This window comes from Hyperoodon ampullatus (genome assembly GCF_949752795.1).
Source record: "Hyperoodon ampullatus genome assembly, chromosome: 8".
Lineage (NCBI taxonomy): Eukaryota > Metazoa > Chordata > Mammalia > Artiodactyla > Ziphiidae > Hyperoodon > Hyperoodon ampullatus.
In genome coordinates this window covers 54011871-54031484 of record NC_136921.1, presented here as the reverse complement: position 1 = coordinate 54031484, position 19614 = coordinate 54011871, and positions in this window count along the sequence as shown.

Sequence of the window (19614 nt, the reverse complement as noted above, 5' to 3'; positions counted from 1 at the left end):
TACAACAGCTTTGTGAAAGGGGAAAATCATTTGGAAACCTTAGATTCCCTTTCCTGGTTGATGGGCATCAGAACACACAGCCGTACTGGGCGCTGGTTGCAGATGGTAGCTCCCTGCCCACCAAAGACTTCCTGACCCCAGTGCCAGCTTTGTTTTGTTATTGTCACACTGACACCAACAGACATTTATCCTGTGCCAGAGTTTCATATATTCCCCGGACACACTAGGAACAGGTGCACCCACTATTTATTTCAACTTATTTACACAGATCAAAAAATGTTTCCCTAACATAGTCTGTTGCATACTCCATAATTCATGGATTATCTGTTAATTAAAGAGATTTAATAATAACAATTGCAAAATTAGTCATCATCCATTGAACTCTTAAATTACTTTAAATCCCCTCCCCCAGGACTGTATTTTCATTTACTTTATACACCAACAATCATTTTCTTTAAAAACTAAAGTAGAATCAGGGAACTATACTCAATATCTTGTAATAACCTATAATAGAAAAGAATCTGAAAAAGAATATATATATATTCAGCCATATATATATACATATACATATATATATATATATATACATATATATAACTGAATCACTTTGCTGTACACCTGAAACTAACACAACATTGTAAGTCAACTCCAATAAAATTTTTTTGAAAATTAGGACATATTACAAGAAACGAGCAAACATTAAACTTAATAGTAAAATGTTGGCACTTTCTGTATTAAAAAAAAAAGTGTTATCAATTAGCAGAATCATCCTTACAGTTTAGGGGAGAGGGTCTGCACATAAGAGGAGCTGGCCTTAAATCCCAAAATGCTGATGTGGCCATCTCTGCTTTGTGTGGATTCTGTGCCGGAGGCATAAATTACAGAGCCCAGTGCACGGGCTGTCAGGCCTCATTGCAGAAGGCAAAAGTGCCTCTTGGACACCTGCCCCTTCTGAGATTCTGAGTGATATCGGGGATTTATTAATCCCCACTAAATGAAGAATACCACACACACCCCTTGTGGGCCTCAGCCCTTAGGGCTTTGCGTCAGGTATGTCTGGGGACATAATTTAGATATTCGTCATCTTGAGAATTACATTTCAGGTAGCAAATCCTCATTATAGGTCTACTCCATAAGTGACTTCCCAGAGACAGAAGGTACAGCTGAGGTTAGCCTTTGGTCTTTGTCAGCTCTAATTACAGAAGGCAACACCTCTTCATCCACATGGTCCTGTCTTTACGGCATTACCTGTGGCAGCGGGAACAGCCAGCCTCCCACTCTGTTAGGGACACACTGGGGAAAAGAGACTGGCTGAAAGACGGGATCCATTTCCAGTGCTTTCCAGAGCTGTGCCTGCTTTGTCTTAAGTCAGGGAAGGCCTCCAAGTTACTTTCAGTAAAGGAAAAGATTTAAAAGGCTGTTTCTATATTAGAGTTTTTTAGTCTTTTGTCTAAGCACGGACCCTTCTGAGAGTCTGTTGATAATTATGAATCATTTCCCCCCCAGAAGTGCACATACGTGTAGACACACAAAATGTTGCATACCATTTCAAGGGGTTCATGGACTCTTGGAGACCGGGAAACCTTAGATTAAGAACATGTGATCGAGACTGAGATACTTTTTAAACTTATAGAAGTTAGTTTCATAACCATACATTTCATAACCAATTTTCTAAAATAAATTGTGGCAGTTGTCTTTTTCCTGAGTGAACACTGTATAGCACAGCGTGAAACACCAGCTCCAATCTTTGCAGCTTATACTCCATTCTAAGGCCGCATGGTAGTTCATGGTTATTTAGATGTCCGTATATACGGTGTATGGAAATAATAGGTACCCTGATGGTTGCTTGGTATACATGAAACCAAGAACTTTGCCTATAGGACTTATTTATTCCTCACAACAACCACACAAGGTAAATATCACTAATCCATTCTACAGCTAAGGACATTGATGCTCAGAGAAGAAAGCAACTTTCCCAAAGCCACACAGCAATTAAGCAGCAGAGATGAGGCTCTGGCTCCAGAAACTGTCTCCAAAGGCCTTCCTCTGAACATGGCATGAGATCACAGACCTACCCAATTTTATAATTAGCTTTTTTATTTCCTTCAGAGTTCTTGAGGCAGTTATCAGGCAGACAGGGAGGAGAAGGACTTTAAGGCTACTTGAAGCAAAACCACACCCCTTCCTCACAGTGCCATCTCTAGAATGGCTGCCTAGGAGGAACCTGAAGGTGGTCGTCCAGTTGGAAAGTGGCACTGGGAGCTCATCCTAAGGCTGCAGTCACATAAGAAACTCAGAAGCTTCTTCCCACTTTAAGTCTGGCTGGCACAGCTTTGGCTGCCCCTGGCCTCTGTTATAAGAAGAAGTAGCTGTTCCCTCCTTCACTCTGAAGGGTGCCGAAGGACTCTGTGCTGCACTCCCATGTGGCTCTCCCCATCCGACTGTAAAGAGCTCAGCCCCACACCGGCACCACCTAGGTCCTCCCTGCCAGCTCTGCTTCTCTGCCATCTCCTCAGGGTCGCTGCCTGCCTGTCACTCTGCTGCCCTCTCTAGTGGCCACATGGGGATGAGGAACCTGTGAAAACTGAGCAAATAGGCTATCCTACCCTGAACTGCGAATGTAGAAATAGTCAAGCATTTAGACTTTTCTAACATTACGCTTTTCCAAGTGTAAGTGGCAGCATGGGGCACAGCCCAGAGTCTAGTATAAGTGAGTGAGATAATCAAAGCCTGAAAGGACTTTCTTAATTAAAGTACAAGGATCAAGTAACATCAGTGAAAGAAACTCCACTCACCTAAGTCACTTTAGGGATAACCTGATGAGCTTGAGGCATCATTTGTGGGAGGCAGTATATCACAGTGGCTAAGTACGTGGCTCTGGAATCTGATGCTTGGGTTCTGCTGGTGATTCCATCACTTGCTGTTGGACTTTGTACAACTTACTTCACCTCTCTGTGTCTTGCTTTTCCCATCTGTAAAATGGAGATAATAATAGCACCCAGATGAAAAAGTTTTCTGGAGGTTAAATATATTAATAAACATATTATACTTAAGACAGTTCCTGGCACAAGATAAGTATTCAAAAAGTGCTATGACTGGGCTTCCCTGGTGGCGCAGTGGTTGGGAGTCCGCCTGCCGATGCGGGGGACACGGGTTCGTGCCCCGGTCTGGGGGGATCCCGCATGCCGCGGAGCGGTTGGGCCCGTGAGCCATGGCCGTTGGGCCTGCGCGTCCGGAGCCTGTGCTCCGCAATGGGAGAGGCCACAACAGTGAGAGGCCCACGTACCGCAAAAAAAAAAAAAAAAAAAAAAAAAAAGTGCTATGACTATTATGATTATCATTTGGTCATTTTCATAATCAATGAAGGGTGAACTATTTTGTCCATAGAGCCAAAAGGAGATAGTGAAGACCCAGAAAGTAAGTTATACTTCTTGCAGAGGTCTGAAGGTGGTGAGGTAAGCAAATGAACTTGGTGCAAGGCCTCAAAACAAGGTGGTTAGAGCCCCAGTGGTCCAGTTAGGTACTGCTGTATTACAAACCACCCAAAAATACAGTGGTTTAAAAAAGCAACAATTTATTATTTCTCATGTTTCTAAGGGTTGATCAGGCAGTTCTAGTTCAGAGTGTTGGCTAGGGTCCTGAGATGTCTGGAATGTCCAAAATGACCTCATTCACATCCCAACTGGGAACTCAGCAAGGGTTGTTGGTCAATGTCTTTGGTTTTCCACCAGGAAGCCTCTTCTCATGGCTTCTTGGGCCTCCTCACAGCATGGCAGCTGGTTCCAAGAAAGAACATTCCAAGACATGAAGGCAGAACCTGCAGATTTCTTAAGGCCCAGCCTTGGAGGTTGCACAGCATCATTTCTGCTGTATCCTATTGGTCAGAATAAATCACTGGCCAGTCTAGATTCACAGGGAGTGAAAATAACCTCTACTTCTTCATAAGGGAGTAAGTAGCACAGTCACACTGCAAAAGAACATACGGGATAAGAGATATTGTCGCTGCCATCTTCAGAAACAGGACCTACCACAGCTCAGGGAATAGGAACTAGATTTTCTTAACAACATTTGGATTGAGTGACTCAATTAGGAAGATCAGTCTGAGTTTGGATCAGAGTTACCCATTGAAAGGAGAAGTAAATGGAATTAAGTGTTTTAATTTAGTGTAACTTGTTTATAAGCTACTTAAAGTTCCTTTGGGTCTAAAGTCATATTCAGAAACATTAATGAGAATAGATAAAGGACATTAGCCTAGAAAACATAATTATCAGTGAAGAACATTTTTAAAAGAAAAAATATTTTACTTAAAGAAGAGGTAGATGATAAAACCACATGCTCCCCAAATAGTGACAACAGTGAACTTACAGTGAAAAACTGTATTATGTTAAAGTGAACAAAGGAGAAAACAAGGGCACCTGAATAATGAACAGGAACAAAGAGCAAGAGGCCCACGAGAATTCTATAATTGCTATTACTGAGAATTTGATTGTTTCCCCATCTCCTACCTCATGTACAGTTCTTTTAAAACTGCAATATATTTTATATTTGCTTTGTATTTTACATTTCACTTTATTGCAGGGAGGGAGTTTAAGGTCTTTACAGAATTTCTGGATATTGCTACAGTCAAACATGGAATTACAAAATAGATTGGAGATAATCTAGCCAAATGAATTATTATTTACCCTGAACTCTCCAGTTCCCCACAATTGTACAAAGTCTGGTCTTTGAGATAATTTGATAATGGATAATGTGGAAAAGGCAACAGCAGAAAGATTTTGGTAGATTTTTCAATGTTGGGGAGAAGAGAAAGCAATAAGGAATGGCACCAAGATTTGGGGCCCAGACGATAAATGAATGGCTATGTTTCCTAGAGTGATTAAGAAGGAAAATAGAAGGGAAAGTGAATTGTGTATTGCAGGGGAAGATTATAAAAATAAGTTTGTGGCTGAAAGAATATTTTAAGGCAAAGTAGCAGCTAGCCAGCATTTTCAGAACGTACTGATATCCCTGGCTTACTTCTATCTGGGAAAGGGCTCCCACTCATTCTCTTTATATGGGACTATAACTTTTTATTATTCATTTTACTGTTTGTCATTTATTGAGTTGTTTCTACCCAGTGTATTTACAACTCACATAAAATACAGAAGACAATCAAATATACAGAAACAAGGTGGGGAAATGCAACTCGCCCAGTGAAAATATCATTAGTATCTAGTGACAGCTGCACACTGTAAAACAATTGGACTCATCTCAGAAGACAAATGAAAAACAAGGGAAACGTGTACCTAGATGCCTCAATGGAAAAAAAAAAATTTTTTAATAGAAGGTAGTTTTAAATGGGCCATCAGGGAAAGAGGATAAGTTGTCTAAGTGAGAGACTAGACAATCCATCAAGAACAGAATGCAAAGAAGAGAAAAAGGTAAAGTTCTCATGGGAACAGGATATAAAATTGATGACAATGGACCTTCATAGAGGATGAAGAGCAACATAACAATGTGTGCTATGTATTATTTGCATAAACTCCAAAGAACTTGGCACCATCTATGTTTTTCACATCATAATCATAAACCAGTGAGTAAGGAAAAAAAGGGTTTCAAGCAGCCAAACTAGGGGTGGGAGTATTCAACTTTACTCAAGGGGGTCTTCAGGTCCTCACTCTACAAATAATTCCAATAAGCTTGGCTAGTATCTTTTTCCAAACCCAACCATTTAAAATGAGATTCAGGGCTTCCCTGGTGGTGCAGTGGTTGAGAATCTGCCTGCTAATGAAGGGGACAGGGGTTCGAGCCCTGGTCTGGGAGGATCCCACATGCCGCAGAGCAACTAGGCCCGTGAGCCACAACTACTGAGCCTGCGCGTCTGGAGCCTGTGCTCCGCAACAAGAGAGGCCGCGAGACTGAGAGGCCCGCGCACCACGATGAAGAGTGGCCCCCGCTTGCCACAACTAGAGAAAGCCCTCGCACAGTAACGAAGACCCAACACAGCAAAAATAAATTAATTAATTAATAAACTCCTAACCCCAACATCTAAAAAAAAAAAAAACACAGAGTGCTGACCTCCATCCTCAGAGTTTCTGATATTAGAAGGTCTGAGATAGGGCCACAGACTTTATGTATCTAACAAGTTCCCAAGTATATTAGTTAGCTTGGGCTGACAAAACAAAGGACCACAAACTGGGTGGCTTAAAAAACAAAACTTTAGAAGACAGCGGACTAGGAGGACATGGAATTCGTGTCTCCGCACAACTAGGGCACCTACCAGGCACTGGTGGGGGACCACAGACACCTCAGAGGATGGGAGGAACCCCCCAGCAACTGGCTTGCGGGATCTTGGTTCCCAGGCCAGAGGTCGGGTCTGAGCTCCTGTGGTGGGAGCTCTGAGTCCCAATCACTGGACTAGCAGAGAACCTCAGACCCCAGGGAATATTAATTGGACTGAGGCCTCCCAGAGGTCCTAATCTCAGCACCAAGACCTGGCTCTATCCAACTGCCTGCAAACTCCAGTGCTTGACGCCTCAGGCCAAACAACCAGTAAGACAGGAATACAGCCTCACCCATTAAAAAAAAATAAATAAAAATGAAACGACAAAAAAATATGTTACAGAGGAAGGAGCAAGGTAAAAACCTTCAAGACCAAATAAATGAAGATGAAATAGGCAAACTACCTGAAAAAGAATTTAGAGTAATCATAATAAAGGTGATCCAAAATCTCAGAAACAGAATGGAGAAAATACAAGAAACATTTAATAAGGATCTAAAAGAACTAAAGAGCAAACAAAGTGATGAACAACACAATAACTGAAATTAAAATACTCTAGAAGGAATCAATAGCAGAATAACTGAGGCAGAAGAAAGGATAAGTGAGCTGGAAGATAAAATGTTGGAAATAACTGCCAGGGAGCAGAATGAAGAAAAAAGAATGAAAAGAATTGAGGACAGTCTCAGAGACCTCTGGGACAACATTTAACGCACCAACATTCAAATTATAGGGGTCCCAGAAGAAAAAGAGAACAAGAAAGGGCCTGAGAAAATATATGAAGAGATTATAGTTGAAAATTTCCCTAACATGGGAATGGAAATAGTCAATCAAGTCCAGGAAGCACAGAGAGTCCCATACAGGATAAACGCAAAGAGAAACATGCCAAGACACATATTAATCAAACTATCAAAAATTAAATACAGAGAAAATATATTAAAAGCAGCAAGGGAAAAGCAACAAATAACATAAAGGGAATCCCCATAAGGTTAACAGCTGATCTCTCAGCAGAAACTATGCAAGCCAGAAGGGAGTGGCAGGACATATTTAAAGTGATAAAAGGGAAAAATCTACAACCAAGATTACTCTACCCAGCAAGGATCTCATTCAGATTTGACAGAGAAATTAAAACCTTCACAGACAAGCAAAAGCTAAGAGAATTCAGCACCACCAAACCAGCTTTACAACAAATGCTAAAGGAACTTCTCTAGGCAAGAAACACAAGAGAAGGAAAAGACCTACAATAACAAACCCAAAACAATTAAGAAAATGGTAACAGGAATACACATTACCAATAACTACCTTAATGTAAATGGATTAAATGCTCCAACCAAAAGACATAGACTGGCTGAATGGATACAAAAACAAGACCCGTATATATGCTGTCTACAAGAGACCCACTTCAGACATAGGGACACATACAGACTGAAAGTGAAGGGATGGAAAAAGATATTCCATGCAAATGGAAGTCAAAAGAAAGCTGGAGTAGCAATTCTCATATCAGACAAAATAGACTTCAAAATAAAGTTATTACAAGAGACAAAGAAGAACACTACATAATGATCAAGGGATCAATCCAAGAAGAAGATATAACAACTGTAAATATTTATGCACCCAACATAGGAGCACCTCAATGCATAAGGCAAATGTTAACAGCCATAAAAGGGGAAATTGACAGTAACACATTCATAGTAGGGGACTTTAAAACCCCACTTTCACCAATGGACAGATCATCCAAAATGAAAATAAATAAGGAAATACAAGCTTTAAATGACATATTAAACAAGATGGACTTAATTGACATTTATAGGACATTCCATCCAAAAACAACAGAATACACTTTCTTCTCAAGTGCTCATGGAACATTCTCCAGGATAGACCATATCTTGGGTCACAAATCAAGCCTTGGTAAATTTAAGAAAATTGAAAACATATTAAGTATCTTTTCTAACTATAATGCTATGAGACTAGATATCAATTACAGGAAAAAAACTGTAAAAAATACAAACACATGGGGGCTAAATAATACATTACTAAATAACCAAGAGATCACTGAAAAAAATCAAAGGGGAAATCAAAAAAATGACATGACAATGAAAAAAAAAACAAATGACAATGAAAACATGATGACACAAAACCAATGGGATGCAGCAAAAGCAGTTTTAAGAGGGAAGCTTATAGCAATACAATCCTACCTCAAGAAACAAGAAACATCTCAAATAAATGACCTAACCTTACACCTAAAGCAATTAAAGAAAGAAGAACAAAAATACCCAAAGTCAGTAAAAGGAAAGAAATCATAAAAAGCAGATCAGGATTAAATGAAAAAGATATGAAGGTAACAATAGCAAAGATGAATAAAACTAAAAGCTGGTTCTTTGAGAAGATAAACAAAATTGATAAACCATTAGCCAGACTCATCAAGAAAAAAAGGGAGAAGACTCAAATCAACAGAATTAGAAATGAAAAAGGAGAAGTAACAACTGACACTGCAGAAATACAAAGGATCATGAGAGATTATTACAAGCAACTATATGCCAATAAAATGGACAACCTGGAGGAAATGGACAAATTCTTAGAAAAGCACAGCCTTCCAAGACTGAACCAGGAAGAAATAGAAAATATGAACAGACCAATCACAAGCACTGAAATTGAAACTGTGATTAAAAATATTCCAACAAACGAAAGCCCAGGACCAGATGGCTTCACAGGCGAATTCTATCAAACATTTAGAGAAGAACTAACACCTATCCTTCTCAAACTCTTCCAAAATATAGCAGAGGGAGGAACACTCCCAAACTCATTCTATAAGGCCACCATCACCCTGATACCAAAACCAGACAAAGACATCACAAAGAAAGAAAACTACAGGCCAATATCACTGATGAACATAGAGGCAAAAATCCTCAACAAAATACTAGCAAACAGAATCCAACAGCACATTAAAAGGATCATACACCATGATCAAGTGGGGTTTACCCCAGGAATGCAAGGATTCTTCAATATATGCAAATCAATCAATGTGATACACCATATTAACAAACTGAAGGGTAAAAACCATATGATAATCTCAATATATGCAGAAAAAGCTTTTGACAAAATTCAACACCCATTTATGATAAAAGCTCTCCAGAAAGTAGGCATAGAGGGAATCTACCTCAACATAATAAAGGCCATATATGACAAACCCACAGCCAACATCGTTCTCAATGGTGAAAAACTGAAACCATTTCCTCTCAGATCAGGAACAAGACAAGAATGTCCACTCTCACCACTATTATTCAACATAGTTTTGGAAGTCCTAGCCACGGCAATCAGAGAAGAAAAAGAAATAAAAGGAATACAAATTGGAAAAGAAGTAGTAAAACCTCATGTGAGAGAAATACCATTATCCTCATTTTCTGGAGAAAACTGAGAACTAGAGATGTTAAATGACTTTCCTCAAATCACACAGCTGGTGTAGTGGACACTATTGGCTGTACTATTACTACTATCATCTGTTCCTATTCACAACACTTCTGACACCAAATGTATGGGTTTGTCATACCAAGCAACTTCCTGAAGACACCAGTTGGGTGTCCTGTAATTCAATTCAATTCTGACACTATCTGGAGTTAGCACAAATTAAGGGCTCAGTTCCACAAGGCTGCCTCCTACTTCAGATACCAGTTGTAAGTAGTGGGTTCCCAGGTTACCCACACTTCTGTCTCATGGCTACAAATCAGTGGTTTCTATGACCCCCTCCTCAGTTTTTGTTTTTGTTTTTTAAATTACCCTTCATATTTTATATATTTTTAATTTTATTATTATTATTATTTTGGCTGCATTGGTCTTCATTGCTGCATGCAGGCTTTTTTTTTTACCTCTAGTTGCGGTGAGCAGGGGCTACTCTTCGTTGCGGTGCGTGGGCTTCTCACTGCGGTGGCTTCTCTTGTTATGGAGCACGGGCTCTAGGCATGTGGGCTTCAGCAGTTGTGGCACACGGGCTCAGTAGTTGTGCCTCTCGGGCTCTAGAGCACAGGTTCAGTAGTTGTGGTGCACAGGCTTAGCTGCTCTGCAGCATGTGGGATCTTCCCAGACCAGGGCTTGAACCCATGTCCCCTGCATTGGCAGGTGGATTCCTAAACACTGCGCCACCAGGGAAGCCCCCCCACTCCTCCTCAGTTCTGATAATTTGCTGTAATGGCTCACAGAACTCAGGGAAGCATTTTACTTACTATTACTGTTTTATTACAAAGGATATTATAAAGGATCCAATTGAACAGAACCAGATGAAGCGGTACATAGGGCAAAGTCCAGAAGGATCCTGAGCACAGGCGCTTCTGTCCCCATGGAGTTGGGTTGCACCACCCTCCTGGCACATGGATGTGTTTACCAACCCTGAAGCTATCCAGACCCCTTCAATTTAGGATTTTTATGGAGGTTCCATTAGTAGGCATGATTGATTAAATCACTGGCGGTTGGTGATTAACTCAATCCCCAGACCCTCTCCCCTCCCCAGAGGTCGGGGATGGGGGGTGAAAGTGAGGCTGGAAGTTCCAACCCTCTAATCACCATGTTGGTTCCCCTGGCAACCAGCCCCCATCCTGGAACTACCTAGGGGCTTTCAGCCACCAATCACCTCATTAACATACACTCAGGTGTGGTTGAAAGGGGCTTGCTATGAATAACAAAAGACATTCAGATCACCTCTATCACGCAGGAAATTCCAAGGATATTAGTAGTTCTGTGCCAGGAACCAAAGATGAAGATCAAATATATATTTCTTACTCTGTCACAATATGACAGCTGTCTACTCAGCATGCATTTTCCCCTTCCTCCTTTCTAACAGAATCTGATTTTGTTTAGTGTCCATCTCTCTCCCATCTATCCATGTGCTTCCACGGAGGCAACACTCCCAATCCATTCCAGTAACTGGTTCAGGCATGTACTCTAATTTTGGCCAATTAGATGTGAAGAAAAGTTTCATGCAGGGATTTTGAGGAAAGGTTTCTGTGTTTAAGAGAGAACAAAATCCGATGCTGTCGTGACTGGATGTGATGCCTGAATTAGCTGCAGCCATCCTGCCACCAGGCTAAGGATGAGACCTGCAGAACTGAGAAAAAGAAAGAACTGCTCAGTCCTTGATGACATTGCTGAATGGCTGGATCAACCAAACCCGAGCTCTCCCTTCCTCTAAACTCTGTACTATATGATCAATATGTTCCTTACCGTTGGAAACAAGCCTGAGTCGGGTTTCTCTTCCTTGCAGCTAAAGGCATCCTATCTGATTCAGGTGGGAAAGAAGGGTGCTAAGATCTGAATTACATGTAGTCATGAGAGAAGTAATAGCAGAAAGAAGGACAGCAAGGCTGGAGCCAGAATAAATTTGCAATACAAGAACTCAAAAAGCTTGGCAATTCACAAAAGGACAAATATTGCATGATTCCACTTATATGAAACACCTAAAATATTAATAGTTAAAATCATGAAAACAGAGACTAGCAGGATGGTTTCCAGGGAATTGGGGAGGGGGAAATGGTGAGTTGTTTTTTGATGAGCGTAGAGTTTCAGTTTTACAAGATGAAAAAGTTCTACAGATCCATTATGCAACAATGTGAATACAGTTAACACTACTGAACAGTACACTTTCAAAAGGTTTAGAGGGTAAATTTTACATTCTGTGGTTTTTTAATCACAATTTTTAAAAACAGCTTAGCAAACTGGAGTCATTTAGGCCACACTTCAGAGGCCCTGAAGACATTACTCTGTTGTATACAACACTGGCATTGTTCCTCTTACCTTAAATCCCACTGACTGTTTCCGTGCTTAGAATGCTCTTTCCCCAGATATGTTCATGGCCACATCTCTCATTGCCTTCAAATCTTCAAATGTCACTTTCTCAATGAAGCCTACCCTGACCACCATATTTAATATTGCAACCCACCGCATCCTCCCACCCCTCGGCACTCCCATATCCCTTACCTTCTCTACTTTTTCTTTCTTTTAATTTATTTTTAATTTATTTATTTTTGGCTGTGTTAGGTCTTCGTTGCCGTGCACAGGCTTTCTCTAGTTGCGGCGAGCGGGGGCTACTCTCTGTTGCGGTGCGCGGGCTTCTCATTGCAGTGGCTTCTCATTGTGGAGCACGGGCTCTAGGTGCGCAGGCTTCAGTAGTTGTGGCACGCAGGCTCAGTAATTGTGGCTCATGGGCTCTAGGCTCAGTAGTTGTGGCACACGGGCTTAGTTGCTCCGCAGCATGTGGTATCTTCCCGGGTCAGGGCTCAAACCCATGTCCACTGAGTTGGCAGGGAGATTCTTAACCACTGTGCCACCAGGGAAGTTCCTCTTTCTTTCCTATTATCACTTTCTAACATGTTATAGAACTTACTTTTTATAATTATTTTTTATTGTCTGCCTCTCCCCTCTAAAAGGTAAGACCTACAAAACCTGGGATCTTTATATTACTTTGTTCCCTGATGTATCCCAAATGCCTAGACTAATGCCTAGCACATAGTTGGCACTCAATAACTATTTGTTGAGAGAACGAATGAACATTAGTCATCGGCTAAAAGTCTTATATGCATTGAGTTTATAAAATGAAATGTGAAAAATGACTTCTGTGCTAAGATGGCAGATCCAGTTTTGCTCCTGCCCCTAGTCCTACAGAAACTAGAATCAAAAGGATGAGAAAACAAAAGGGGAAACCATGCCCCCAAAATTCAGGAAGCTGGAGAGCAGACAGGGCAGTGGTAACCAACTTTGCAGATGTGAAAAGCTGAATCCTAAGGTAGTAGTCAGGATAGCTGAGAATCAACCTAATTTATATCAAAGAAACCTCAGAAGACTCAGGACAAGCAGCACCAACTACCTCTGCAAATGGAGGTGGGGAGGAGAAGTTACAATAAGGAAAACTACATGAGAAGTATGATTCCTATATCCCTGCTTACTCCACTCTTTTGGCAACAGTTCTCTTCCACTCTGACATGATGTATTCTCTAGAGAGGGTGAAAGAGTAGATCCTTGGACTTTAGGAACTGGGTGCTGCACCAAAACTAGGGGGATTCAGTGACCACATGCATGTTGAATGCTGAATATTCCCAGAACATTGGCAGACCTTTACTCTTCAGGCAGGAGATTAGAAGAGTTTTACCCTGAATAATCTGACCAGCGAGGGGGGAAAGATCTAAAGATACTGACACCTAGGGTCCCCGATCAAATGGCCCAACCAGATCATTAAACAGTAAAACCTGAAATTGGCAAACCCCAGTCAAATGCTCCGAGCTTCTAATTAGCTTTTTAGTCCCCACTTTTTTTTTTTTTTTTTGCGGTACGCGGGCCTCTCACTGTTGTGGCCTCTCCCGTTGCGGAGCACAGGCTCCGGACGCACAGGCTCAACAGCCATGGTTCACGGGCCCAGCTGCTCCGTGTCATGTGGGGTCTTCCCGGACCGGGGCATGAACCCATGTCCCCTGCATCGGCAGGCGGCCTCTCAACCACTGCGCCACCAGGGAAGCCCCTAGTCCCCACTTTTAACATGAGCTGACAATCAAAGAGTCACCCATAAACAAATGAGTGAATGAATGGATGGATGTTAAAATATCACAATATACAGGACATACAAATTAAAATAAATAAGGATTCACCAGACAGCTAACGTGGGTCTCTAACATGGAAGATAGAGACCAAAAACAAACAAAAAGCAATTTATAAGAAATGGGCTATGCAGAGAGAATACTTTAAAACTTACCCCCCAAAATCACCTTATTAATATGCTCAGAAAGATGAGATATTGCATTCATGTAAAAAGATCAGGATTCTATTCTTTTAAAACAATTTCAGAGAACAAAATGGTACTTGGGGAAATTATATACATGATGGCAGAAATAAGAAAATCTCAACTGAAAGATTAGAAGATAAAGCTGAAGAAAGCTCCCCAAAAGCAGTTCAAAAAGGCAAGGAGATGGAAAAAGGGAGAGAAATGATAAGAAGATAAGATGACCAGCTCAAAAAGGTCAATATTTGAATAATAAGAAGTCAAGAAAGAGAGCAGAGAGAAAATGAAAGGGAGAGAATCATCAAAGAAAATTTTCAAGAAAATGCCCCAGAACTAAGTGACTTTTCAGATTGAAAAGCCCGCTGAGTGTCCAGCACAATGTTGAATTTAGACCCACAGGATGGTATACATTGTGAAATTCCAGAGAATTAGGAACAAAGCAAAGGACCAGTGGTAATTTACATAGCAGATATCCTGCAAACTTCTTTTTCCCAGGGGAAAAAGCATCACATACAAAGGATTAGGAATCACAATGGTGCTTGAAACCTTTTAACAGCAACACCTAGAATGGGTCCATGGGTCCCATAGTCATTTTCCTGGTCCCTAAGTGCATAGTTCGGAATGGACACATTTGGTAGCTGGCAGAAGCCCACGCTGGTTCCTGACAACACAGGAACACACAAGACAAGCAAGGCCAAGTTCAAACCCTGACTGATTTGCTCAGTAAAGGTATGACAACCACTTTTAGATTTAAACAGTTTGCTACTTACTTACAGTAAAAAGAATAGCCAAAGGTGCCACCCCAGCTTGATCCTTGTCCTACACACCAAAAAAGGATAACACTGAAACAAAAGGGACCAGATGACTGCAACGTGACTCATGGGACACCCTGTTGCTGAGGAGGCTGGACTTCAGCTATGCAGTTTTAAATTGTGTAGCTCCACTGGTGAGAGGCGGGTGGCTGAAAGTCCCATACTTGATCAGACAGCCTCCCAGAGGAGACAGGGAAGCCAGTGGGAGATGGCTTCTCATCCCCTTCTGTTATAGGAGGATCACAAGGTGTTTTTCCAAGACAGATTAGCTGCACTTCAAGTCAGCCCTTGCCTACGTGGCTTATTTGGATACCTGCAAGGAGGTCAGGTGACAAGGCAGAACTGTTCCCTTACACCTCCTTGGCCTGTGGGTTAAGGGTATCATATTGCAGAAAGCTAATAGGAAAACTCTTCAGTCTGCTTCCTCTGTCCCCAGCTAGGACAGTCAATCATAAAGAGTATCACATCCCCAGGGGGAATGGCAATCTCTGAGTGCAACCCTTGAAGACCTGATAGCTGACAGTCCCCATCATATTCCTGTTTTCACCAGTCTGGCTCTGGCAAAAAGCAGACCAATCCAGGAGGTTGACAGTTGACTACTGCAAATTCAACCAAGTCGTAGCTTTAGTTGCAGTTGTATCTTCACTAGAGCAGATTCACAAGACCTCATGGTATGTGGCCACTGATCTGGCAAATTTTTCGCTCCCATCACCGTCTGGAAGGAGAGTCAGAAGCAAGAGTATTGCCCCAGGGCTAGGTTCTAAATAAGAACAATCTATCAAGGTAAGGGGATCAAAGTAAGGAAGAAGTTCACGTAGAGGCTTCACGGGCAATGGAAAGATGGAAAGTTACGATTCCTACCCTAGCTAAGGGACACTATATGGGATTTTTACTCAAATTTCTGACCATCAGTTCATATATTAGGACTATACCTAATTGAGGGAATAAAAGCTTTAAAAAAAATCCCAAGATGGAACAGCTTCATAGACCTCCTTCTATGTTGGAATCTCATGAGTATGATAGAATGTTTCCTTGATCACAAAGATTCAGCGCTGCTCCCTGAGGAATGAGTAAATTATCCTGCCCTGTTGAACTCAAGAATGGCCATGGGACTTGTGTGGCCAATGAAATAGGAGTAGAATGTGAAATATGTCACCTTCAGGCAGACACTTTAAGAGCTAGGTTCTCTTTTACCTGCCTCTGTGATCACGGAAGCATGTGTCAAGACGGAGCATCTATCAACCTAGATCCCTAAGTGACTACAGGAGCACAGCCCCTTTGCTAACCTACTACAGACATAACATGAGCAATAAATAGGTTTTGTTTTAAGTTGCTGAGATTTGGGCATCAGTCTGTTAGTAACTAACACAGCATGTCCAAGCAATCCTGACCAGATAAGAGGAGGCTTGCCCTTAGAATCTGCTTATCTGCCCAAAGCCCAGATCTTCTCGGCCTTTGCAGTGGACATTTGTAGTTGCCTTTCCAGGATCCATTTCCCTGTCCCATAGCTTCTGACAGTGGTTTCCACATGATTCCAGTAAAGCTAACTCTGTCCCAAGCTCCACGGGAAATTCTACCTAGGCTAAACCAATCAGAACATTCCATTTCCCTGACCATAAGGATTAGGTCAGTAGTGGACATGTGCCCTTAACTGGCCCACTCAAAGTGAGTCTTAGGGCTCTTTCTGGGAATGCACATACTTACCAATATTACAACGATTTTCACATTTCTTTATCATTAGTTACACACTGTCTTACTAAGTGGAATATGTATTATTGAGAACCAGGATCCTAATTTATCTTTTTATTGCCAGAACCTGGCACAATGGTTGGCACAAAGTACATGCTTATAAATAATCGTTGACCAATTAAAAGGGGAATAAAATTTACTCCTCTTCTTTAAACTTCACTCCTCAAATTTCAGGGCCACCTATCTATCTGCATAGCCACATTCAACTATTTGCATCTCTGTCCTTTCCTCCATCCTGATTTAAGAATAAATGATATGCCCAATGTTGGTCTTTCAAAAACCTACAGGTAAAAATTTCCTTCTCATTTGCCTGGGATATGAATGGCATTTGTATGGCTACTCGGGGCAGATCTCTTCTGGGCTCCCTTCTGCTGAGCAGTGCCAGCACCAAAATCCCCACACTGACTGAAGTAACTGTCTGCCTCTTTGTGACTGTACCATGCCAGCCATGTGCTGATGCAGAAGTCTCAGTTCCATTACCAGTTCATGGATTTTTCCTAAATGGGTCCTTACAAGGCCCAGAAATAATACCAAATACCAAACAACCTCCAGGACGATTCTAACCTTTCCCATTCTCCTCAAATCACCGATCTCCCTTTTCTCCCTCCCCTCGAACCCCTAACCCCAACATTCATAACTTAGCCTCCTCCAGGGAAAACAAAAGTCATCACATGGGCGTTCTCTCATTTTCCTAAAAACAAGTATCTACAATATCCTATCCTCACCTCCAGTTGTGATAGAGGAAACGTCCCTCCTCCCCTTGTCCCACCTCCTACGTTTTGAATCCTATCTCTCCCTTATAAAAAAAAAAAAAAACGTACACCATCTCTCAATCCTTCTCTCTCGCATATTCATCTACTTTTTCATGAATCCTTCCCATTAGTTTTTTTTTTTAAGATTTTTTTTGATGTGGACCATTTTTAAAGTCTTTATTGAATTTGTTATGATATTGCTTCGGTTTTACGTTTTGCTTTTTGTTTTTGTTTTTGTTTTGGCCCCGAGGCATGTGGGATCCTAGCTCCCTGACCAGGGATTGAACCCGCACCCCCTGCATTGGAAGGAGAGGTCTTAACCACTGGACCTCCAGGGAAGTCCCCCCATTAGTTTTTTTTGTTTGTTTGTTTGTTTTTTGCGGTACGCGGGCCTCTCACCGTTGTGGCCTGCCTCTCCCCTTGCGGAGCATAGGCTCCGGACGCGCAGGCTCAGTGGCCATGGCTCACGGGCCCAGCCGCTCTGCGGCATGTGGGATCTTCCCGGACCGGGGCACGAACCTGTGTCCCCTGCATCGGCAAGCGGACTCTCAACCACTGCGCCACCAGGGAAGCCCCCCCACACCATTAGTTTTTTTTTTTTTTTTTTTTGCGGTACATGGGCCTCTCACTGCTGTGGCCTCTCCCGTTGCGGAGCACAGGCTCCGGACGCGCAGGCTCAGCAGCCATGGCTCACGGGCCCAGCCGCTCCGCGGCATGTGGGATCTTCCCAGACCGGGGCACGAACCCGTGTCCCCTGCATCGGCAGGCGGACTCTTAACCACTGCGCCACCAGGGAAGGCCCCACCATTAGTTTTTTTTTTTTTTTTTTTTTTTTTTTTGGCTGTGCTGCCACACAGCTTTTGGGATCTCAGTTCCCTGACTAGGGATTGAACTGGGCCACAGCAGTGAATGCCCAGAATCCTAAGCACTAGGCCACCAGGGAACCCCCAGATTGGTGTTAGTTTTTTTTTTTGGTGGTACACGGGCCTCTCACTGTTGTGGCCTCTCCCATTGCGGAGTGCAGGCTCAGCGGCCGTGGCTCACGGGCCCAGCCACTCCGCGGCATGTGGGATCTTCCCGGACCAGGGCACGAACCCGTGACCCCTGCATCGGCAGGCGGACTCTCAACCACTGCGCCACCAGGGAAGCCCACCCACCATTAGTTTTTAAATGCACTCAAGTCTTCTCTTTCAAAAAGCTTCACTTGACTTATTCCCCATTAGCTACAACCTATATTTTTCCTTCCCCTCTCATCCAATCTTCTCATTATCTCCTGAAGAGAGGAAAAGCAGTGAGGTATAGTGGTTAAGAACATGGATCCTGGCACCACGCTACTTGATTTGAAACACATCCTTTAATGGCTCTGCGACCATGGGCAAGTTACTTCACCTCCCTCTGCCTCAATTTCCCCATATGCAAAAAGATTATAATATCATCTCTCTGGTGTAAGCATTAAATGAGTTAGTATTGATATATGTGAAACACCGACAACAGTGCTCGGCACACAGTAAGCACTATATAAAGGTTTGCTATAATCCTTTTACTTTTATTTCTTCGCTTTCACTCACTTTTCATCACATTCTGACCCCATCACTTCACCATGAAGCGTTTACTAAGAATACCAATGACCTCTGTGTTGCTAAATCCAACAACTATTTTTCAGTCATCATCCTACTTGAGGTCTAGGCAGCAGTTGACAATGTTAACACTTTCTTCTTAGAACATTCTCTTTCCTAGTCCAGGGCTTCAACTACCACCTACCCGCCAGTGTCTTGCCCATCTTTATCTGGAACCCAGACCTCTCTTCTATGCTCCAGATCCCACAAAGCCAGAGGTCACCTGGATATTCTCCCCTTGAAGGTCTCAAGGGCATCTCATATGCACTACATCCAAAACTGAGCCATGGCCTTTCTCTCCCTAACTCCCTCTGGCTTAAATATTCTTTAGGCCCCTCTTCATTTGGCTGACCCCTACTCCTACTTTAGAGTTTAGATGAAGTATCACTTCCTCAGAGAAGCCTGAGGTGAATGCCCTAAAAGAAACTTTCATAGCACTTGGTACCTCTACTTCATACCTGCAATTAGATGATAAGCTACACGAGTGCAGGGACCATGCCTGTCTTCTCACTATTGTATCCCAGGACCTGAATGCAGTAGCCTCCAGAGCCCTTTCATTTGCACTAGGGTCTATCTGCACTCCTGAACAAGTATAAACTGTGCCACTTTGTGCCAGGCTAAGACTACTAGTATAGTTAAAACTTGACGAAGTGCAAAGAAGTATAGCAGAGGA